The sequence below is a fragment of the Diabrotica undecimpunctata genome, chromosome 3 (genome assembly GCF_040954645.1).
Source record: "Diabrotica undecimpunctata isolate CICGRU chromosome 3, icDiaUnde3, whole genome shotgun sequence".
NCBI classification, from domain to species: domain Eukaryota; kingdom Metazoa; phylum Arthropoda; class Insecta; order Coleoptera; family Chrysomelidae; genus Diabrotica; species Diabrotica undecimpunctata.
This window is the reverse complement of record NC_092805.1, coordinates 153049827-153074891: the sequence shown is the minus strand read 5'-3', so window position 1 is coordinate 153074891 and position 25065 is coordinate 153049827. Positions and strand designations below refer to the sequence as shown.

The 25065-nt window shown below is 33.4% G+C and overlaps 1 protein-coding gene across 1 annotated transcript in view; it reads left to right on the top strand.

Moving 5' to 3' along the window:
• The first annotated feature begins 345 nt into the window (after window positions 1–345).
• LOC140437603 (alpha-tocopherol transfer protein-like) overlaps window positions 346–25065 on the top strand; it is a 62124-nt gene continuing 37404 nt past the window's right edge. Inside the window, exon 1 of the mRNA XM_072527211.1 lies at window positions 346–475. The gene's annotated coding sequence lies outside the window, so the exon portion shown is untranslated. The remainder of the gene's footprint in view (window positions 476–25065) is intronic.

The window sequence follows — 25065 nt, the reverse complement described above, 5'->3', positions numbered from 1 at the left end:
AGGAGAATTAAAGAAATAAACTGCCACATTCCAAATCTATTTGACAGAACAAAGTCTGTCGGGTCCGCTAGTAATATATATAAGATGAAATTTGTTTCGAATATAATTCATACTACGTACACACTGATTTACTATTTTAATTTAATATTATGGATTGCTTTTATAAAACAGTCCAATCATCTCATATCCACGTATATTAAGCTCCACGTATTAGTAGACACCGCTTACTAAATGACTCAAACACGGGGAAAGCAAATCATGCGATATTATTGGTCAAGTCAAAGTTGTAAATTTTCTGATTGGTTCGAAAGAACCCATAGTGCAGAACGCGGATTCCGTATAAGAGTACCACCGCGGCTTTCACTGCACGTTGTGGTGAAATAGTCCTCGCACCGAGTGAACTAAGAAGTCGAAAGTGGTTTAGTGCATTACGTGCTTGGATTTATTATAACCTTTCTTCAATTGCCGATAATTGGTAAGTCTAAAAATATATTGAAATTTAATATTTAGTACTTTGTTTCAAATAATACAGATATTTTAATAATTTTGGGTAAATACTTTGTTCCTTATTGTACCTTAATTTATTCTTTAAATATAGACGAGGCTGCTAGTCGGACATTTGTAAAATTTGGAATTAACTAATTATATGATGATTGCAAATACTTTCATTCTATTACCATAGGTTAAAAAAAAATTAAAGTAGCAGCCACGACTAAAAACACGTTTGATTTTCTATCTGAGTCCTTTCTCCTTCATCTGCGGATAATATTCATCGCAGTTCTTTTATCATCTCTAGTTATTGCTAATACCTATGATTAGCGATTCATACATCAATAGAGTTTGATTTTAAAATAAGTTTATTGGTTTTCTCTTGTCATCATCTCCATACGAATATACACAGTTTTGAAAACATAATATTGATTCTGGGTGGGTTGTAATAACTAAAAGGGCTGTTAAGAAACTATTTTTATTGCTCAAGCTTTCAAATGTCATTACCCTCCTTTTCAGTAGCTACAAGAAGAAGTACCCGATAAAGTGTAAACAAAAATAATAACATTTTTTTTATCTTCACATTTATTTGTTATCTGCAATAATATTACAATAAGTAAATTTTGTAATTATTTTACAAGTAAGATGCAAGAAGTTGTCTCACGACAATTTCCTATTCATATTTTAATTTTAACAAAAATAACTTGTAAATTTGGAATCTACACAAAAAATATAAAAATAACTCAGTTTAGAAATCTTGTTGAAGGATCACTGGGAGTGTGTCGCTTTAGTTTTCGATTTGGTAGTTGCATCATATAGACATGAGAAATATGGGAATACGTGCTTGGCGGAGGAAGGCGATGGATAGCGAAGACTGGAGAAAAATTCTTGAAAAGGCTAGGGACCCACGTAGGATTGTAAAGCCAGAATGATGATGATGAGTGGCCTCATAAGGTTCGTTGAAAGATTATTCGGATAGTTTTCAAGCCTAATAGCATCTTTTTGGGAGCAATTTGTGATTTCTTTTTTACCAGTATTGACTTGAAGGTCATGTGTAATGAACTAATTAGGTACATACCATGATGCTTTTGTAACGACGCGTAGGACTTTCGATTGAAACGCTTCTATGACTATTTTATACACTAATACCTTGTTACGTAAAGAAGAAGTGATCTTTTACCTAGGAACCAGTAAAGTCTGCTAAGCTTCAGGCGATTCAGTTAATTGCTTTTACAAATATATGCTTTTTCCATGTTAGCCACCTGCCGAGATGCATACGCAGGTATTTGACATTATCTTTTTGTCGTAACTCTTGGTTATTTAAAGACACTAGCGAGCATGTGATTTTTCTATTAGTGAATTTATATGGATGGACTTGCTTATGTTTACCTTTATTCTCCATTTTCTCAGCCAAATTTGTATTTTGTTGACATTGACCTGAAAAGCAACGTTGGGGTTTGGGTGTGAAGCTTTGTCGTTTGCGTATGCTGCTGTGATAATATTGTTGTTCGTAGGTAGATCAGCTAAAAATATCAGATAGACTCCCAAAACACTCCCTTCTGGAACAACTGCTTTGATTGGATATAGACTTGTATACTGATTGTAATGTCTTACTAGAAAATGTATGCCGGTCATGAAGGTAGGACTTGAGGATAAAGAAATAATTTAAAAAAGAACTCCAAGTTTGTAGAGTAGACCAGTTTGCCAAACTCTATCAAAGACTTAGGAAATATCCAATAAATCTGCTAAACCGTATTTTCTTTCTTCTAGAACTTTATGAATAAAATTACAGACTCTATTTGCCCAGTGGTGGCATGTTGTTTTTTGAATCCAAACTGGAGATTAGGTATTAGTTGGCATTCTGCAAGAATCGGTAGTAGGCAAATATATCTTTATGACTTATTGTCTTCTGTAGGTTAACCTGACTTCGGTATTGCAATAATTTGTGCCACTTTTCATGGAATAGGGTAGTAGCCCGTTTTTAGGATTGCATTGAATGCCTGTGTCAAGTAAAGAATCTCTTTTTTGAACAGTTCTTTGAGGATTTTGGCAATAATCAGGCCGTATTAAGGAGACTTTTGGGGTTCAAATCTGATTGTACCTTCTGGTGAACTTTTTTGGTAGTGAATTTTTTTAACGGTAGGTCAAGTTATTAACAGAGATTCTAAAAAGTTGGGTCTCGTGTGTTTTGTCAAGGTCTGGAGGGTTTGGCTGAAGCACATTCACCAGATAATCAACAAACACTTCGGCTTTTTTTTTGTTGCTCCTAGCCCATCTTCCATTACCTATTTAAATAGGAGGGTCGGTTAATTGAGGTCGATTTAATTTCCGTGTTACCTTCCAAAGTTGCATACTTGGTGGTTTTCGTTACTGACAAGTTGTTCAGTTAATACTCTTAATATTCTTATATCCTATTTAATTATTATGATTATTTATTATGAGAATTTTTAATTGAGCAGTACCTTGTTTCGATGAAGTTTCTGACGTGAAGACAGGTGTTGTTGTTTAGTTTCTAACGGTCTGGTTGATGTTGACTGCCAACCTACCCCTTGTATTATTTTAGTAAATTGTTTTACAACTTCAACTATATCGCCGTATTTCAGAATAATTAAAGTTACTCATTATTGTCATATTCTGCGGCAAATTTTGAAGTATTGATGAAATATATTTCTTTAGTTCTTTGTTCAGGGAATACTTAAAAATACCCAAAAATAACGTACTTATAGTCCAGTATATGACAGTTTTCTGCTCAGAATTCTTTTTATGTGCATCGATTTTTAAAAAAATTTTACAGTATATAGAAACAAGCTCAAAGATCAAAATCTACTCTATGTGCTCCTTCTCTGGGGGTGGTTACCACCCCAGAGAAAAAATTGGGTGGAAAAAGTTTATCAAAAAAAATCATGCCACCTAGTCGCTAGAATAGTAAGTTTCAAGACAAAAACGTTGTTTTTGTCTTAAAAACGTAATTTTTAAAAAGTAAATATTTTGGATTTATTCATTACTGAAAATTTATAGATTATACATCAAACAAGTATGTTTTTAAACGGTTTTCCGCGAATAACTCCAAAAATTTAGATTTTATTGGAAAAACTGTTTGCATAAAAAATTAAGCTTATATAACAAATACATTTATTATTACCGTAAACTTTATATTAACAGACGTTCATAAAACCTTTAAAATAACTTCTGGTGAAAGTATTTTGCATGAAAATTAAGTCTGCTTATATTTATTGTGACGCAGAAAGAAGCAAACTCACCCTTCTCAAAAACCACACTGGTTGAAAATATTAGTTGTTCGTTCAGAATTTACTTAATTTGTATTCAAACATTACATTTTGGAGGTTTAACTGATTTAAAAGGTTTAGTTTTGAAAAAATCTCAGTTCAAAATGAAGACATTATTGTCGAAATTGCACAAAAAATCCCCTTTTTTTCAAAATAACTCAATAACTGATGAAGATACAGAAAAACTGCTTTAATACAAAAAAGTTGTTGTTTGTTAAAGATCTTAACTTTTTTTTTATTTGTATAAACTAAAAATTGAATGAAATACAATTGTATAAAGGTTGTATTCGCATGCGTTTAGTGCCATCTTTAAGCCCTTTAAGCCATTTAATATACGCCATTTTGTAGTTTATTTTAAAAGCTACGAACGAAGCCGAAAAATCGAAAAATTACTGGGCGCTTTTTTTTTAACTGGAATATCTGGTGGATCTCGATAAAAAAGGCGTATTGTCTCGTGATTATCGAAACTTTTACTCCGTTACATATCATTTAGCAACATTTATCATTTGGCAGCATATCAATTAACCTAAAAAGAAAAGTATTTGACTAATGCGTATTACCGGTCATGACCTATGGGGCGGAAACTATGACTCTAACTAAGACTACGGCTTCGAAATTAATGGCGGCACAGAGACGAATGGAACCGTCTATGCCTGGAGTGACGTTGCGGAAGCAAATAAGAAACGAAGATCAGCGAAGAAGAATGAGTATTGCTGATGTTGTGGAACGCATAGCCGAACTGAAATGAAACTGGGCAGACCATGTAGCGAGAATGCACGATTTATGATGAACGAGTAAAATTAAAAATTTGAGGCCAAGAGCAGACAAACATAGTAGAGGAAGACCACCTACACGTTAGGCTGACGACATCATGCGTATCACCAAAAACTGGTAACAAAGAGCGCAAAATCGTAAAGAATATAGGAGTTTAAGAAAGGCCTATATCCAGGTGTGGACGTGATAAATGAAGGCTGGATGATGATGAAGTTATTTTCAAATGGCTGTACAGGTGCTTGGCCAATACCTAGAATGTGTTTTTTAGTCTGATTATGTTTTTAAGGTCTCAAGTTTTCATGTTTTCCAAAAACTATAATAATTTTTATTTGTTTACTCACAAATAATTGAAACATAATGAAGTACTATTACCATTATATTTGCAATATCCGTAACTTATGCCGCTCAGTATATTATTCGGGGTTCACGCGGATGAATATGATAAATATATTCATTTATGATTATTTTTAGTCCCTCGTTTTGGTACATAAATTTTAATATGTATTAATAACCTCTTAATACATTCTCTTGTAAAAAATATTTCTGAAACTGGTTTTGTTTTTTAGTCAATTAAGATTAAGGCAAAAACCCGAAATATTGACGTTAGAATGAATCATGACATGGGTATATCACCGAAAATTAACATCCATTTTTGAAGGTCTTCTATCCTTTTACCTCTTTTTTGTACCGTGTTTACTGAAAAATTGGTCTGTTCGTAGTTGTCTTTGTTTGTTACAGGTGAACGAACTGCAACCTGTATATCACCATTTATTTATAGGATCTGTTTATTCACCACAAGATTTCCCTTCTTTGATTTCTATCTTCTATAAAATCATGTAGGTCAACTTAACTTAATTAACAGCTGGCCTGTACATTGAGGCAAACCATATGAAGTGACAATCTGTCACACAAACTAATCTGAGAAAATTTATAAAAACGATGTAGACATAAAAATCCAAAATTTTAAAATATTTATTTCTACAGGTACATAGTTGTTGTACTCTTAGTATAAGAAAGAAAATCAGATTAATATAATGGAAATTGACAACTTTGATATGATCCGTTAGAGATTGTTTATTTTGTTGTGATATCATTTGGAGATTGTTGACTTTACAGCAGATAATTTAAAATAATCGTTTAGGACTGAAGATGCGGAATAATAATTAGCATTAAACTTAAATTATGATTTATTCTTGTTAAAACTAGACAAGTTATTTATGAAATAGTCTCCCTTTCTAGATTGTCTCAAATCGTTGTCGTTAAGTGGATATTTTTCACAGTTCTTTCATTCTAAAACATGTTAAAATAGCTTAGAAATACTCTTTCAGTTTAAGTCATAATGATTTTCTATCAAATTTTCTTACATCAACTGCATTTTCTTGTTTTACTTGTAAACTCAATTTTGGTATGTATTATACTTTTTGTGCCTATCTTCCGTCCATGTACAACAAAACGTGTTGTTTTTGTCAAGTTTGTCTTGCAAGCATCCGACAGTGACTGTAAAATTATAAAGATAGAGTTTTTATCTATAATAACAACTTTTATTCGGATTTTTTGGAAGAGGTCAATGATTTTCGTAATCAAAATAAAATATTATTGGATCTTTTCATTTTTCTTTCTCCAAATCCAAAAAGGCTTTTGCCCTGAGTTTGTGAACTTGTGTTTGGCCGTGAGTGTAGACCTTTTTCACTTTTTTAACTGAATACACGTAGAGCAAGTATCTGTGGTAGCATGACCAAATCTCAGTATCAATTTGATGCTGAAAATATTCCAAAAAAAATATACGTCTGCCTTTTTCGTGGTCTTAAGCCTGATTATTTTACATTCTAAAAAGTATGTTTATGCTTAATTCAGAACTAAGGTACTGTCGGGAAGACGAATTTCTACGGTAATGTGAAGCGTTACATTTAAATCTTTGAGTGGTTCATACACAACTAATATTGTTATATTCCTAAGTACTTTGGATACTTACGGACATTGACTGTAGAAACGTACCTACATTATTTTTTAATTAAGTAAATCAGTTATTCAATTACGTAGCTGTTGTTCTATTATTTTTAATTTAAAGCTCACGATTCTTTCTTAGTTTGTTCAACCATACAATTTGTTCGGTAATAACAGAAGCGAGATTATGCAAGATGGAGGATTTTTATTAGTGATTCCATAAAACTACAATCTTGAAAGTTTTGCTAACTAGAGCATTAGATACATATTTATACGTATATTAACGTTTTTTTATAATCCGATAATTAATGAAAGTTAGTGCTAAACTGAAACAATCAAATTTTGTACTAATTGTGTACAATGCAGAACACCAGGCAAAGTTATTTGTATGATAAAAAATTTCGTAAATTTCGTATGTTTTTATTGTTATTTATTATTTCAATATGCTGTAGACTCCTTATTTAATAGTTTCGTTTATTTTTTACTATCCTGTACAAGATTTCGTATAAGACTATGCAAGACTTATATAAATTTCAAGTCTGCTTTGTACATGTCATCATCATCATCATCAATGATTTTTTTTTTGCCGCGATTACTATTGCCTTCCATGTTTGTCGGTCCTGCGCCAGTAATTCCCATTGTCGCACTCCCATTTTCTCTAGATCTTCTTTGACTGCATCTTTCCACCTTTTTCTAGGCCGCCCTACAGACCTTCTTCCCTCTGGCCTTTCCCAGAACACATTGTTTATAAGGTGATTGTCGTTACTGCGTATCACATGCCCTGCCCATCTGAGTCTATTGGCCTTTATATATCTGACTAGATTTTCTTTTCCGAATAGAGACTCTAGCTCGTTATTGTATCTGTCCCTCCATTCGTTTGTCACGGTGTCTCTGCAAGGGCCATATACCATTCGAAGAATTTTACGTTCCCACACCAGCAATTTATTTATTTCTCTTTTTGTTAGCGTCCATGTTTCGCTTCCATACGCGACTGCTGGTCGTAACATGTGTACATGTCCCATCCAATTTTTCATGCATGTCCTTTTATCTTTTTATGCCATCTTTATCTTTAACGAATTCTTCTTATGAATACCAGCCATGACTTATGTACCTCAATCTTTATACGTATGCAAGTTTGTTATTTTTGATTATTTATACGATTGCATTACTTTCTTTGCTTTTTTTTTCAATCATACCAAACTTTTTGTTTAACCTTTTATCTAATGTTTGATTTTGCTTCCATGTATCTAATTTTAGCTCAGTATTCTTAATAATACTACTACTCGCTTTAACCATGGATCAGAAAACGCCAGTGTATTTTTTTCAGCTCTACATGGTTATTGGACTTCCATCAATATAGAGTTTTTATCTCCCCTTATTCCAACAAGCTCTCTAATTTCATTGTCTGCTTTTTAATAATACCTTAAGGTCTTCCTCTCAGTAAAACTTTATTTCCTTCTAGAAATTAAAAGATTGTAGTACTCTATAAATGCAACATGTTTCTATTGCATCAATTACCAATTTTTTTTATTTAAAGTCCAGCTTAATATTTGCCTAATTCATTCTTAACTTAAATCGTATTTCTATTGTAACTTCATGCAATAACCCTTTTGCCATCTTCCTTAGGCTTCGTATACAAACTTCCTTCCTCCAATTCTTTTTGTGTCTTGCCATAGTATTCGCTTGCACTTTAGTGGCCTCTTGTCTAGGACGGCGGTAATTTTATCGTCCCAGATCTTCATGGGCATGCCCCTCTTTATTGGTTGGACATGAAGATGTTCTCTTGTTACCTCATTTCGTATCTTGTCTATTCTGGTCACATGTAGTACTCTCCTTAGATACTCAATTGCAATTTCTTTTTGTGTCTTTTAGTGAGCGTCCATCTAAAACATCCAAATATTAAGATAGGTACTAAATTGTATTATAAATGGTTTTCTTGACTTTTTAAGATTTTTCTTTCTTCGGTAGGAATGTACTATTAATTGCATGGTATATTTGGGCTGTGTTTGCTATTTTAGTGTTCATACAGTTTCTTGTATACTCCTACTCTCTAGTTGAACTCCCATGGGGAATTGGCATTAGTACACCTTCTACTCGTAAGCCATTATTGGCTCTAAACTCTTCGGATTCCACATCATCTTTTCTTACTTTGTTTCTTGTGTTTTTTTATAGGCTCATAATAGCTGTTGTGAGTTTGATGTTCACTCCTCTGTTCATTACGGTTTTGTCGATTTTTATCCGCGGGGTTCTGTCATATGCTTTTTCCAGGTCTATAAAGGCTTGACAAAATTTCGTGCTTGTATTTTGTGCATTTTGTATTAGCTACTTGAATGTAAATATGGTCATGGACGCTTCTTTCGTTCCTGAATCCGCTCTGTGACTGCTTCAGTTTATGCACTTCTTGTATTAGTTTTCTGTTCAGTACTCGTTCATATACTTTGTAACGGAACCTCATGAGGGTTAAACGTCTATAGTGACTGCAGTCTCTTCTGTCTCCTTTTTGTATATGGGTAAAATATTTTTCACTTCCCAGTATTTTGGAACCTTGCTTTCATTCCATGCTTTATTGCAAACTTTTCTCATTTTATTTCCATTTTCTCCCATATTTTTTTAGCATTTTCGCGGTTATCTTATCATAGTTAGCTGCCTTTCCTCTTTTAATCTTGCATATTATTTCTCTTATTTCATATATTGCTATTTGGTTTTGATTTTGATCCTTATCTGCATTTTCTTTAGTCTTGTCTAATTGATTATTGAAGTCTTCTTGGGTCAAGAGATTTTCGAAATATTCTCTCTATCTGTTCATAATATTTTGGTTCTCACAGAGGATGCGATCATCTTTATTTTTAATGTGCAATAAAAAAAATTTTGGTTGGTGTGTGATTTTGGTAATCTTTCTCCATTGTATTACCAAAATCCTTCTAGCTTTTCTTTTTTGCTTTCATCGCCATGTTTTTTATTTTTCCCCTGCTACTTATTTTTTTGATAGCTTTCTGCACTCTGTTTCCCTAGGTACTTCTGCCACGTATTTTAACTCTAACAGAAAATAAGTTTTTGTTAATCTCTAAGGCCTTGGTTTATGTGATATGTTTCATTAAAGAGACCACCGTATTTAGTAAAATCATGACCGATCTGTTTAAAATAATTAGTCATTCTGATGACAATATTTTGAAGATAATTCTTAATGAATTTGAGAGACTAACGTTTCTTTATAATTAATAAAAGATCTCGCAACCAGATCGATTTGGATATTTTTACAAGCCAATATTTCATAGGAAGATACAGTTGCAACCCATAAAAGATAATATTTACCGAAAAAAAAAAACTTAAGGCTTACTTTTAAACAAATATTTATTAATTTTTTTTGTTAAAATTTGAACTTTTAAACATTCAACTAGTGCATTTTCAATTTCTTAATGTTTATTAACAAAGCCACGGTGAATTTAAAAAAAAAAGGTAAACACTGACTCTAAAGGTCCTATAGAGCGTTTCACGTTAAGAAAATAACATTGCGGAGATAGGGCCATGTATTTCTTATGGACGATAGAAGCGCAGCGATGCCACGATGAACACAAGCACTATTCAGGGTTGTATAATTTGTATTTTCGTTTTCACAGACATGAATTAAATTAATGTTTTTTAACGTAATTGACCAAAAATGCCCAATCCAAACAAGAGATGAAAAGTGGGGAAAATGATTTTAATTAAATAAATAGTATTTACAAAAACTAACTTTATTTTATCTTATTTTAATTATAGTAACGACAGTTTATTTGTTTTTCGGTAAGAATATTATATACCATGAATCATAGAAATCAGTAAGAAATATTGCTTAGTTAAATCATGCACTTTGCCGGCTATTAAAGTTTTAAAAGCAAATAAACGGACCGCTTGGAATGCATATATCTAATTACTAATTGCAACTTAAAATAATACGGTGTACGTATGTCAGCGATTTTATGTCGTTCTCTGAGACTATATAATGATAATAAGGCTTTGTGGTTCTTCAGTTGTTATTCTGACTTTACAGTTAAATGTTAATTGTAAATGGAAATTCGAAAAATATATCGACAATCTAGTAAACCGCATGCCTGAGAGTTTTGGCAACACCGATCTCCATAAGGCCTAATGTTATTTTCTTAACGTGGAACGCTGTATAGGACATTTTATTATTTTTTAAATTCGTAAAGTAATGCCATCATTTTGAATTAAAATAAATTAACTTCATACATGTTGATTTAGGAAGTAGTCTGAGTTATATTTATTTGCTTAAAATTAGAGTAATGTTGTAAAGCTACTTTACGATATTAAGCATAAACTTTTTAATCGTTAAAATATTTAGTGATAATTTAAGCATTTCTCTTCGATTTGGTGTTTTTAGGAATCATATGGTTTATATCATCATATATATTGTTTATAAATTGTTTGTAAGTAAAAAATTACGTTTAATCTTTTGAATCTCTTGTTTATTACATATTGCTATCATCAAATTTATCAAAAGCAGATGATAGATACCTGTATCAGGGAGTGTCTTGGGAAAATCGTTACTTCAATGGTTTATCAATAAAAGCCGACCATACAATACGACCTTGCTTTTCATAGTTTTAAAAACGAACAGATCCTATGAGAGCAAAGCTCAAACAATTTCTCACTAAATTTAGCAAACAAAAGAAAACACGTTATGGAACTAATTTAAAAGTAATAAAATACTATTGGTAATCATTATAAAACGCTTCATTCTTAGATTTTATTATATTTCCTGAACTTTTAACAATATTAATTATACAAATATCATTAGTTTTTATTGATAATTATGTGGCAGACCTTGATGCGTAGAAAATTATATTGATGGTAATTCTTTAAATATTGATCAATAAATATATTCATCACTGTATAATGGTATGAAAGTGACGCATCTATTCTTATATTTGCTTTAGGTTTAAGGTTAAGTTTTCGGTTTTGGGAAATTCTACACCTGTACATAGTTTATATACTTTTACGGACATTCAAAACAAATATATTCTTCTTTCTCTTGAATTAAGTGATTATGGTTATTTCCCTCCATTTTTTCCAGTCCCTTGCTTTTTCTCTCCAATATCTCACTCTTATTCTGACAAGTCTTGCTTTACTCTTTCCAAATAATTCTTCTTTGGACGTCATCTTATTTTGCTATTTATTCTTCCTTTAGTATTGTTTTTACATTTCAGTTCTCCAGCATTCATATAATTTGAGCCATCTAGCTATTTGGGCTCACATGTTTGCGGTAACTATTGGTTTTCTATATATCCCTATTATTTATTTATTTGTTTTTCTTCTCTAAATATTCTCTGCAATCTGTCTTCCCCTCAAGATTTTTTTAAGCACCTCTCTTTACTAGATATATACTTACTTTTCTTCCTGCTGGTTTATAATCTACGTTTTATATCACCGTTGGTCTTATTATTGTCTCGTGAACCCCTAGTTTAGATGTTCTTGTCACATTTGTTGCTTTCAGTATTAAATTAAGTGACCCTACGCCTCTGCTTCCCTTCATTAATCTTTTGTTTATCTCTTTTCCATCTTTTCCTGTGTTCGCTGTGGTTACTACAAGTAACAACTTAGTTACTACTGTAAGTATTCAAATTCTGACACTTTTTCAAAACTATAGACAGCCTCTGCTCCTTTCATTTTGATATATTTGTTATTATTTGCTATATCTCCTCTCAATTTCTTATATTCCGTTTTTGTTTGGTTTATTGTTAGTTCTAGTAAGCGTAGTTTTGAAAATATTTAAGACATTTAAGTTGTATTCATTTTAATAAATAGTAACTGACAAACAAACAAAAATTTGAAAAAGTAATAGAATACGTTCAGAAACATTCAGCACAAAACAGTCTTAAAGCAGAACTGTTGATGAGTTTCCTACTTTAATTATATTAATGGATACACTGGCAATGATAAAAAAACCACTTAAAACACCCATGTGGAAAGTTTTAATTAAAGTTTATATTTATTATATTTGAGAATAATAAAAGCAAATAAATTATTATTTTAAATTAATATAAAGGCAAATATATGCCATTTAAATAAGATAAAAGAAGATCTTAAATCAATCAGTAAAATAATAATGAAGGACAGGAGTGAGAGTATGAGAAATATGGGGAGAGTATAAAAACATTAAAATTTAGTTACTTGACAATTGCATTATTCTCTTGTAGTTTTTAAGAATAAAGAAGCCACTCTAGTTGCGGATTCTGTTCTTACCGCAAATGGGGCGCAATGATTTTAATCAGGCTCAGGGCATAATATGGTAGATTGGGAAGTTCATTGCTTTGGGAAGGCAAGCTTCAGTTGAAGCTTCATTTTCTTAATATACTTGAGCCAAATACAAGTTTTCAAAAAGTCATGAAACATCTTCAACAGTGATAAGAGGGCTAATAAATAAAAAAGGTTACAAGAAAAGTTCCTGGGGCAAAATATATAACAGTTCCTGAAGTATCTTCCAATGCAAGTTACTGTTACCTAATCAACATCACAAATACATATTCAGATACAGGCTCTTCCCATACCGATCAAAAGACAACCATGTAATAATGAGAAAAAAAGAAAAAGACAATTAAGATTTGATTTCACGTACAGTGCGTCTGTGTATCCGCTTATACGTATTTCGCCCTAAAAGGGCTCTTTAGGACGGATATTCACAGTCGCTCTGAACGTGAAAATAAATATTTTCTGTCTTAGGAAGCAACTCTAACATGGCTCGTATGGACGCAAATAGCGACATCTGATATTAAAATCCGTAAACTAATTTCGTCAACAAAGATAGAGAACTGCTAAAGACGTTAAACATCGAAAAATTTCTATCTGGGACATATAGTAAGGGGAAGTCGATATAAAATAGTACAACTGATCCTTAAAGGTAAAATAGAGGGCCATAGAGGTGTAGGAAAAAAGAAGTTTCTTGGTAAAAAAACATTCGTGAATGGACACAGGATAACAAATGCAGGACAATTATTCCATCTTGCAGAAGATCGAGAAGCATTCGCAATGGTGATCGCCAACGTCGGATAATTCTGGTATGACACTCGAAGAAGAAGAAGAAACTAATTTTCAAAACCAAACGTTGATAAAGATGTTATTAGAGACATGGGGGAATCTAAAAATTACATAATATTGATTTACAACTAGGACAGCATGTTTACGTAAAACTACAGGCTGATAAGCTTAATTGCAATGCAGAAATCAGAAAAATAGCATAAAGAGTCATTTAAAACAGACTCTATTCCGAAACACATAGATAAAATATTCCTTGAAGCACATTTTAGCTTTAGAGCACAACACTCCAGCGAAGAACAAGTACTTAGACTAAGTTTGTAACAGCGGAATTCAATGAGAAACCATTCAGAGAAGCTGCCTTTCTAGATGTAAGCAAAGTCTTTCACAAAGTTTAGTATAATAAATTGACATGCAGAATGAAGGACAAACGATACGGAAATAGCAACAAAATACAGAAACGTGGATGTAGCTGTAAGAAACTTAGAGACGGTAGTGAATATAATACACGACTGATGTACCCGATGGAACATAGCCATAAATCCAAAGAAACAGGAAGTCAACTCATCGAAAAGAAAAGAGATAACCCAAAAGAGCAACTAACTGTGAGATAAAATCCATTCAATTGAAAAATGACGCTAAATACCTAAAACCAAGAATTACAGCACATGTAAACTCAACAGTTTAGACGACAAAAGTAGCCAGAGCGGCAATTCAAGACTTGAGGTAAGTGCGAGTACTGGAGATAAGGTTATGATGTTTTTCAATACTGAAAGCACAGAAGCCCAAAAACCAAAACATTAAATTGTATTATACCAAGTAAATAATAACGAACTTCCAAGCCAAAAAGTTTCGATCGCTAGAAGAAAACACTGTCATCAATTCCCGATATACAATGATGTTTTTCTTCTAAGACCCCCTTCTCCAAAAAAGTATGAAAAACAAAAAAAAACGACTTCGGCCATCAAAAAAATAAAAAAACGTTGACAAAATATCACAAACCAACCAAAAGAAAATTCTACTAACAGAAAACATAAAAAGTGTCAGATGAGTCCATCTTCTCGAGTCCGAGTATATGGGCCGAGTCGTTGAACTAGGTAAAGCCCAGAACATGTCTGTACTCGCCGCCCGAGCAAACAAAGCACTAGCAAGAATAAAGCGTCGCACGCTGTCCTGCTTAATTCAGCAAATAAATCATAAGAGAATTCTTTTTACTGGTACTTTTATATGACATAATTATGATAGTAATCTTCCACAGCACATTAGCGTGCTACATAGGGGGTGGAAAGAGTGGAGAAAAGGTAGTACTGGGAAGTATTATAGCTCGGAGAGCTGTCCCTTTCTTTACTCAGACCAATCTTCCTTAGCACAATGAATTGTTTGTCCGAAAGGCCATGTGGGTATGCAGGTATCTTCAGGCTAGGAGTACTACCTTTGCTTGCTTGCTTGCTTGCGGATCAGGGCGTAATAAGATAGATTTGGAAGTTCCTTAATAAGTTTGTAATAAGTTCCTTGGCGTAGGAAGGTTTTAGGTTGCCTAAATACTTTGCCAAGAGCAATTTAACAAGTCAAACATACAAAATCCTGTTATTCGAACTGATTAGTGCCTTAATACTAGTGCTTTCCAAGTTCTTACAATTGTTACAAAAAGTTTATTTATTTATTTTTTTGTAACCTCAACTTTACCTACTTTAAAAAACACTCATTGTATTTCAAAATATTTTAAAAATAAAAAGGAGGTGAGGTATTAAAGGTAATAGTATAAACCATGTGATAATATTCTAAAAAAGCTAATAAAAGTTATTTATCTACCAAGTCGGTAAAGTAACTCTTTATCGAACGAGTCTGATATTACGAGCATAGCGAGCAAGGCGAGTAACAGACCAGTTCAATCAAGAGTGTTTACTGACGTGATGCATACAAACATACAAATTACAAAAATACAAAAAAATACAAAAACAATAAAACACATTACCAAATAGTCCTATTTTGTGTAATCTTTTTATTGCACGAAAATACAAAAAATATATAATAATGAACAATTTGCATTTTATTAAAATTAATTGTGCTTAAACTGAAAATGTTTTATAAACATCATCATCATTATACAGCCTTCTATAGTAGACCCCAGACATCCCCAGACACCCCAGATCCCAGACATCTCAAAAGAGCACCAGTGACTGAGATCTAGAAATCCTCCAATACGATCTGCCCGATAAATTGGTAATTCCTATGATATACATAGGCAATGGACAACAAGATGGATGCCAACAGTAGAATCGGACTATATTAAGATATCCACCCAAACTCAGGGATTCATCGGATCAAATCTGCCCCGGTCCACTTGGGCAAGGCTTAATCGTATACGTACCGGATATGGTAAATGTGCTGATTCGCTGTTCAGGTGGGGTCGTGCAGAAAGTCCACAGTGCGATTGCGGACAATCTAGACAGACTATAAGCCATTGTGTTTCAGACTGCTTGAATCGTGCCTACCGTGGAAACCTCCAGGACTTTGCGGAATGTTCCCCAGAAGCAATTGAATGGCTATGTAAATTGGACATTAATATTTAGTGTCATTCATTCTATCTTTAGTGTTTAAATAATATATTTAATATATATGTATATATTATTGTCCATACGCTAAAAAAAAAGACCTTCTATAGACCTCCCCCTAATTTCTTTCAGTTCTGTCGGTCTTGAGCTTCATGCAGCCAATTCTCAGCGATTCTTTTGACGTCGTCTGACCATCGTGTAAGTGGTCTACTTCTGCTTCTTCTGTCAGTTCGTGATCTTGAAACTGTTATTTTTAGGGGTCCACTGGTTGTTATTTATTCGGGCCTTATGGCCCGCCACTTCAGCCATTTTATACGCACTATGGCATCTTTGACGCCTATCCTTCTTTTTATTTCTTCGTTTCTGAGACTTAGTCCAAGTAGCGAGCGTTATATTCATCTTTGGGCTATTCTGGTTTTAATACTTAAAGAAATTTTAATTTTGGACAAAATTAAAATTTCATATGAGAGTGGTGACAGATGACTTTTATATGATGACCGCTTTCGATTCTTAATAGTTAGTTATCAATATTGAATAATGACTAAATCGATAAATTAAATTTTAGTTTTCTGTTATTTTATAAAATATAATTACAAAGAACTCTTGTACATATTTTATTTTGTTTAAATTTATTTAACAATTATGCATTTTTCCATACATAAATAACCTTTTTCAGAAAATTAACATCCAATCGTGAACAAATACGAACAAAAACTTGTCTTATATAAAAACACGCCGAGAAAACCTACGCTTGATTTAAAACATCAAAACGATTACGTCCAGTAATTTTTTTAAAACTCAGTATTTTTGTTGTTTATTTTAAATGTTGTCATAATTTTTTACATCTTCAATCGCCATTAGTTCTTTGTAATCGTAGTAGTTCTGCAGAAATTATGAAAAAATATGACCACGGTCTACTTAGTCGGCTCGATGTGGGTCAACGAAAGTCTTCTGTTTCTAAACTGATAATGTTATATAACGGACTAACAACATCGTAGCTATCCGGTGCTAGCACGCTCGACCAAACGGTGTCGAAATAACATTCATATTAAGAAAATAATACCGAAATTTTGGTATGAGTATAATGTAACTGGTATATTAGCAAAAATATTGTTAATGATATGGTTACTAATCGAAAATTTGTGACATACTTTGCAAATCATGATAAAATGTATATTTAATGGTTTTAATTGACTATTGCTTGATTAAGTGTTTATAAAGGAAAAATCAATATTTCATGAATAAACAGATATAATTTATTATTAACTAAATCAATAAGAAAATGTTTTACTAATCTTTCTATATAGAAAACTAATTCTAATAACAAATTAAACTTGGCAAGTAATTTTTAGAAATTGAAGAGTCCTTCTTCTTCTTCTGCTTCTTCTTCTTTAGTACTGGCGGACTAATACCTCTATGAAAAGTTGTCACTTTATCTTTTGCGCGGTCGTCTCATACTTCTTCTACCGATTGGTGACCTATCTCTTGCTATTTTGACGACACGAGTCTCCTCCATTCTGCTTATGTGGTTATTGCGATATATTTTTCTAGTTTCTGTCCATTTATTTATACACTGTACGTTACATTTTCTTCTAATGTTTTCACTTTTCTTTCGATCTCTCAGCGTATTTTCTGTAATTCTTCTCAGTACTCTCATTTCAGCCGTTTCCAGTAGCCTTTGCGTTGTGGCTGTGTCGGGTCTTGTTTTTGAGGCATATGTCATTATTGGTCTTACACTGGCTTTATAAATTCTTGAATCCATCTCAAAGTTAATTTGTCTGTTTCATCATATAGTGTTATTAAGGCATCCTGCCAGTCTATTTGCTTTTTGTACTTAATCTCTCACTTCTTTGTCCAAGTCTCCATAGCTGGACAGTATAAACCCAAGGTATTTTATTTCCATCACTTGTTCAATACTGATGCTATCAATTTTTATTTTACATCTGGTTGGTACTTTGCTGATTACTATTAAAGCCATATCTGCGAAATTAGAGAGGAATCAAAAATCATCCTAAACGTTCATTATTTAATCTAGTCGTCAGAGATTTGACCACTAAAAATCATACGATAATCTGAATTTTACTGAGAATGTAAATTTTGGGACCTTAAAAAAACACAGAAAAGTTTGATGTTGCCAACCCCAGGATTCGCTCTGAAACCCTCTTTGTAAATGGGGAAAACGGAAAATATGGGATTTAGCAAGAATCTGTTCGTTTCTGTAGAAAACAATATTTCAAACAAGAAATGTAACTGAGGTACTTTTAAATAAAAATGTTTATTAGCTCTTTTTTTGTAGAATGAACTGTTCTCCCAGAAACAACGCATAACGCCACCTACGATTTTCTCAGTTACACGTGTAAAATCAATTTTTGGATTTTGCAATTTTTGCATTTTTCCGCAAATATAGTTTGTTTCTTTCTCATTGGATCTGTAACATTTTTTTTTTAATTAATATATTCAATTATTTCTAATCCCTTTACCCCTGTGGATGATACGCCGATGGTCGTATTCTCAAATGGGTTGTTAAAAGTTATTGGGAGACTACCTCAAAATACAGAATAACCGACTTATTAAAAACGACTGTTTAGGTAATCCTCGGTTAATTCCTTCCGGCTCTAAGGCCGGGTTCCTTTATGATAAATTTGTTAAATATCGTCGGAGCACGTAGAAATGTTTTTCTATAATAACCTAATGCAAAGGATTTCATATTTCATCACGTTCCTTGCTAGAAGGGTACCGTTAGTTTCGATGTCGTTGGAATCTTTTTGTCTTCTTACAAATAGATACAGGCTGACTGTGATTTTTACCACCCTTTTCTTGGGTAGTTTGGTAAAATTTTAGAGGAACGAACTTACTTCTCGGTGGGCACTCGTTGAGAAAAGAACTACTTCCCGGTGGGCATTCGTCGAGTAAAGGCGCTTTGCTCTTTATCGTCTGTGTGTCACTTTATCTGTGCATTTTCTTTCTAAGTGTGTATACACTTGTATATTTGAGTTTTTTGATCTAATATCATATTAGATTAAATATTGGTATAGAGTAGGTACCTTTAATTTTAATAACCTTCAGTGCTTGATACAAGTAAAGTATTATAGTAAATTTAATTAACTTAAGTGAAATAGTGCAGCAGTTATCAGGAATTACTGTAAGTTACCATAATCTTAGTATATCCACTTATCTAGGCGAATAATGTGGTATTCTATCATATTTTCTTTCAATCATCTGGGAGAATCTAAGTTCATCCATGTCTTCACCTGTAGTTGAGAGTAACTACTGATTTTTACTCTTGTTTACAAGAGAAGCGTCGGTCGACCACCTACAAGATGGACTGACGATTTAAGAAGACTAGATAAAAACTGGATGAGAGCGGCGCAAGATAGACGGGGTTGGAAACATGAGGAAGAGGCCTATGTTCAGCAGTGGACTCTTGAGGCTGGATGATGATGATGATGATGACTGATTTTTACATTCAATATTTTCTTACCAACTTTCCATCAGCTACGAGGAAATTTCAATAAACATAATTACGAACATTTAGTTCTCTATCATTGAATAACAGTGCGAGATAGATAATTAACTTAACCAAGTGCGGTTTGGTTAAATTTTTATTTCGGTAACCTTTTTGTATTCTTGTAAATTTATATTTGAATAATTTTTGTTATTTGCTATAATTGTTATACATTGTTCACCCAGTGTCTCGAGATATGCCATTAAACAGCAAAGAGAGACCTTTAATCAACATTGGTTGAATTTTTTCTTACTCACTATCAGGCTCTCTTCGCTGATAATTGAACCTGTGCATTATTAGATTGTTGTATTTGTAAAGGTACTATTATTCATTTTACTGCTTATTTTTATGTGTACACCACCATTTCATAGTTGATGGTGTATTTTTATTACTTGTATGTACTTTTTTACCTTTAAATATTACTGTACCTTTGACCAGTAGAAAGATCAGGCCGATTAAGTTTCGTAGGTAAGTAGATGGACGGAGTCCACCTAATATATTTATTATTTGTTTATGTAGAGTGTTGACCAAATTTATTGAATAGTTAACTGTTGAGATCTTTCCTTATATTTGGTTTTAGAAACAAAATATCTTTCTTTATTTCTTTTCTTTTCTAAGGTTTCTTAATTTTCTCCTTAAACCCCAAAAAATTAAGTGGCGCCATGTTCCCTATCTTATCTTATCTTTGGTAATTTTACCCATCTATCTTTTTGTTTATTTCTGTATCTTTTCCAATATCTCTTATATTATCTTTACTTATTTGGTCCGTTGGACCCATTCCCGGTTCCAAAAGCTAGTTTCGAACCCACGACTCGCTCTCCACCAACCATCTGGCTGCCGTCCGCAGTGTCTCCATTGGTGACCTTTCTAGCATCGTCCAAAATAGGTTTCCGAGGTTACAGATCAATAAAATTTATTACTTCCATTGACCGGCGCTGTAGAAATTACATTTATATAGCCTAGTATGAGGCAAACAAATATGAGGCATTTAAAATATGCCTTAAAAACGCTAAATATAAACTTTCACATTACAAATGATCTTCCAGTACGGGAAATGCTTTTCCGAAGACGGCAATGCGGGAATTTGTAGCTAAAATTGTGTAGTTTCGAAAAGCGTTTTTTGCAATCGAAAAGCAAGAGTTTTAAACGTTTAAGATCGTTTGTAATGTGAAAGTTTAAATTCAGCGTTTTTTAGGCATATTTTAAATGCCTCATATTTGTTGCCAAACCAAAATCTCATGCGATAGGTTCTAAAGATTAGGCTTTAATAGAAATTCCATAGGGACCGTCCAATGAAAGTGATGAATGACAATATCGCCTGTCGCGGCAAGCGTTGTTTCTGAGAGAACGGTTCATTCCATAGAAACTGTCAAATTTTTTTGCATATTTTTGAAGTCCAAAAATTGATATTCTCAGGAACATTCAGCTTGTTGGTATGATCGTTGAGGGTCAGTGGCATTTTTGTCTCTGACGTCTGGAGAAATTATATACTTATCTATCATCTAACGATATATATATTTATTTTTATGTCTATTATTTTTATTTAAAACTAACCTTAATTTTTGTTTGTTAATACTCTGTAAATATTTTACTCAGACGTACCATCCAATAGGCAATGCAGCGGTAATAACAAGGCGAATGGGCTAAGTATATTTTCAGTACCTATTAAGCTTACTATATAGAACTCTTTTAGTTTCGGACTTAGTTTAATATTTTTTAGTGTATCTTGAAATTAGTTTTCTCTTTATCGACAGTAATTAACGGTTTGATGTATTTGATGTATACTCACGGTAAATTCTTGGTCCTGCAAGTTTATTATTTTTCTTTTATTTTTTTTTATATAAGGTTAGGTAAGATTAGTATCCATAGACATATAATACAAATTGACTGACTGTTGCAATACAGGCCTGCTCCCTCAGTGTGACAGAGAAAACTGACGCAAAGCAGTCCCTGCAACTCTTTCTAATGGACCGGGTTTATCGACCAGTAACTCTCCCATTGTTCATTTAGATAACATGGAAAAACGCGCCTGTATTGCAACAGTCAGTCTATTTGTATTAAATGATTTAATAATAGAGATATAATACAAATAGATTAAGCGCTAGACATATAATACAGAATAATTAGGGAATAAGGGTGAAATATTTGCCATTGAGTTTCCTAGGACCCGCCGGTATACACAACTTTTTTTTGTTCTTCTTTTATGAGGAGGGGGCTGGTAATCCAAATTTTCGAAATATACCTCGGTCCTAGAAGGTGAGAAGAACTGCCTTCCAGCCTCGGTTATGCAGGATCCTCCTTCCTCCAGCGAGGCCACGATGATATCCGAGACCGCACGCCGAGGTTGTTCGGACACCTTCGCCTCAATGCCAGAGCTAAAAACAACGTCCTGAGCTGTGAATTACTGGTCGGATCTCCCTGATTGGGACGCAACATTGACATGGCATTTACCGGATCTCTCATTCACGCAATATTCTCACCTATTCACGCACAATTCTCATACATTCTAGCACTATCTTTCGACGACTGAATTCTTCTCTCCCTCTGATCCTCCCTGTTCATGTTCAATCCCGCTCCTTCTTATTCTGCCTTATCTTCTTGCATGCTCTTGGGCACCCTGCCTTCCTTTTGGTCGCCTTTCTTATTGTTACTTTCTCTCCATCGTTCTCTTCGCATATCTCTGAACTGCTCTCCATCGATCTGACGATATAAGCATCTCCTCCACCAGTTCCGTTGACTGATTGCACCCTACTTCCTAGCTCCCTCTCAAGCAGGCTCCTCTTATCTATCCATGTATCGCGTACCAATAGAGTGTGTAATACAGTGTCCGATATTTCACAATAGAGACATTTGTCATTTTTTGCGTTTAAAAATCTATAAAGATATGCTCTAAAGCAACATGTCCTGTGAGCATCTGCGTCAGGAAATAATCCAAACTGCGATGCCCGCAGTCCATCCATCTTCTTAGATTAGAAACCAGCGACTTCGTCCACCGCGCCATCCTTCTTATCTTATCCCATTCCTCTTGCTACACCATTATGGACCTCTTCCTTCTTTCTTTTTTTTTTTAACGTTCTGTTGCTATGTCCTTATTTCTTTTCTAGTATGTTCTTTCTCTTGCCTTCACTAGCACGTGCATCGAAATACACCCGGTGATAACCCCCAGGGCCTCGGCAGAGACTGTTCTGTATGCACATGCCACCCGTAATAAGCTCTTTCTATCTGCTCAGGTGAGTTGCTTTCTGTATGCCTTTGTTAAAACAGTACTCCAGACAGGCGCAGCGTAGATGACGATCGATTGCACAACAAAATAAAGGGACCTCCTCGTCTCAGTTTTGGACCCCCGATGTTGGGCATGATCGCCTCTAACACGGTGGATTTCACCGCAGGTATTTCAGTCACCGTCTTTACATTCTCCACCCACCTTCCGTTTAACTCAGAGTCACCCCTACATACCTTACGCATTGCTTTGGATCCACTTTGTTTACTGCACGTTCGAATGTTATCCCGACCCTTTTCCTTCGTTACTTGAGAATTATAGCCTCGGTTTTATCTGCAGCCAGTTCTAGCTCATGCATTTTCATCTATTCCTCGATTTGGTCGCATGTACGCTGTGCACCAAAGATAAGGTGGAAGAGGTACCCCCTTTCCGTATTGTCAATTCATAACCCCGTCATATTATGCCAAGTTCCACAGTGTGGGTCCTAGGTCCACCTGCGGTACTCCAGCTGTCACGTCAACCACCACTCCTTTTTTTACCACAATTTTCCACTCTGACAAATAGTCGGAGACCAAATTTATCAAGTACCTCGTACATGACTTATGGTCATTTATTGTATTTTAATTAATTTCTTAGAGCAACTATAAACTATTATTTTTTCTTCTATCAATACTGTAGACCTATTTTTTTAACCTATACGCATATTTATTGGAAAAAACTTTTTCTAAGCTTACAAAATATATTACTTATTACTTTAAAAAAGGTTCAAAGTCACGCCTAAGAAAATTTACCCCAAATTAGCCTTATTCTAACGATTGCTTTTAGATGTTTGACGTGTTCTTCGTATCATCCTTTTATCATCATTTTCACCTTCAATTCGAGCAAGTCTGTCGATTTTATATTAATAATAAACAACAGTAATTACACCTAAATAGAGCAAAGATGTTTAAGGTCGCACACTCATTACTTATTTATAATAAGGTAATTTTTCTGACGTCAATTATTGTTAGACTTTGCAGCCTAGATGTAATGATATTTTGGACGGAATATTTGGTTCGCAGAAGTTTTATGACAAATTTCATAAAAACTAGACTAAAGAATAAATTATACTAATAATTATGACGCAGTTTAATGATATTTTTTATATTATCTCTTAATAATATGGAAAAACAAACGCTTATAAATAAAATTTGTTTTATTACTAGTTTTGAAAAAAATCATTAATAAAGAAAACTAATGAACTATGTAGATATTATTATGTGAAATGGATGGACATTCTATATTACAAAATGCTTAATAGACCAGAGAAATTAGCAAATAGAAAGACATTCTTTTGATATTTTTTTTGAAAAATGGCTTTGGCAGAGCCAATTAGCCAGACTTGTGATAAAAATATGTAATAAACAAAATATGCAAAGCATTAAACGTGATTTTTTACTTATAAACAATATACAAACAATGTAGGATCTCTACAGAGTGTTTCAAAAAAAGGTAACCCCATCTCTAGGGTAGGTAAAAAACTGAAAAATAATTGGAGTTTGCTTAGTAAAAAATTTTTGTAACGCCATCCGTTTTCAAGATACAGGGCGTTGAAGAAAAAAAAATGCGCATTTTTTACGATTTTGCCGAAACTACTGGCAACATTGTAATGAAACTTTATACGAATATGTTTTGGAAGCTGATACATCCCATGAATTTGTTTTTATATCTAATTCTCATAGAGGGTGCTAGTTACACGGATCGTACTAAGTATTAGTCAATATAACTTTTTTAAGAGTATAATTATTAATCAAAATGTCAAGTAAACTTAAACATCATTCAATTTTACACGAAAAAGGTACTCCTGGTAAAACTCGATACTGTGTACCGTTTTCAGAATATTTTGATTTGAAAATTCTGAAGTAATAATTGATGCTGGTATAAAATAGTTAGCAATTAAACAAAACTCACAAGAAGAAAATTAAATTAATGACTAAGAACATAAAATAAAATTCAATTACAGTAAGTGTTCAAAATGTCCTCCGTTTTCGCGAATACACAAGTCTATTCTTTTTTCTAAAGATTCCATTAACCTTCTAAACGGTAGGGGATCAGCTATGATGTCATTAAATTGACGTTGAATTCTTTCTTCCACTTCTTGGCGTGAATTTACCTCTGTAGCATAGACTTTTTCCTTAATATTCGTCCAAACTGCGTAGTCCAAAGGGTTAAAATCGCATGACCGAGGAGGCCAATGAATCGGAGCTTCTGCACCTCTAC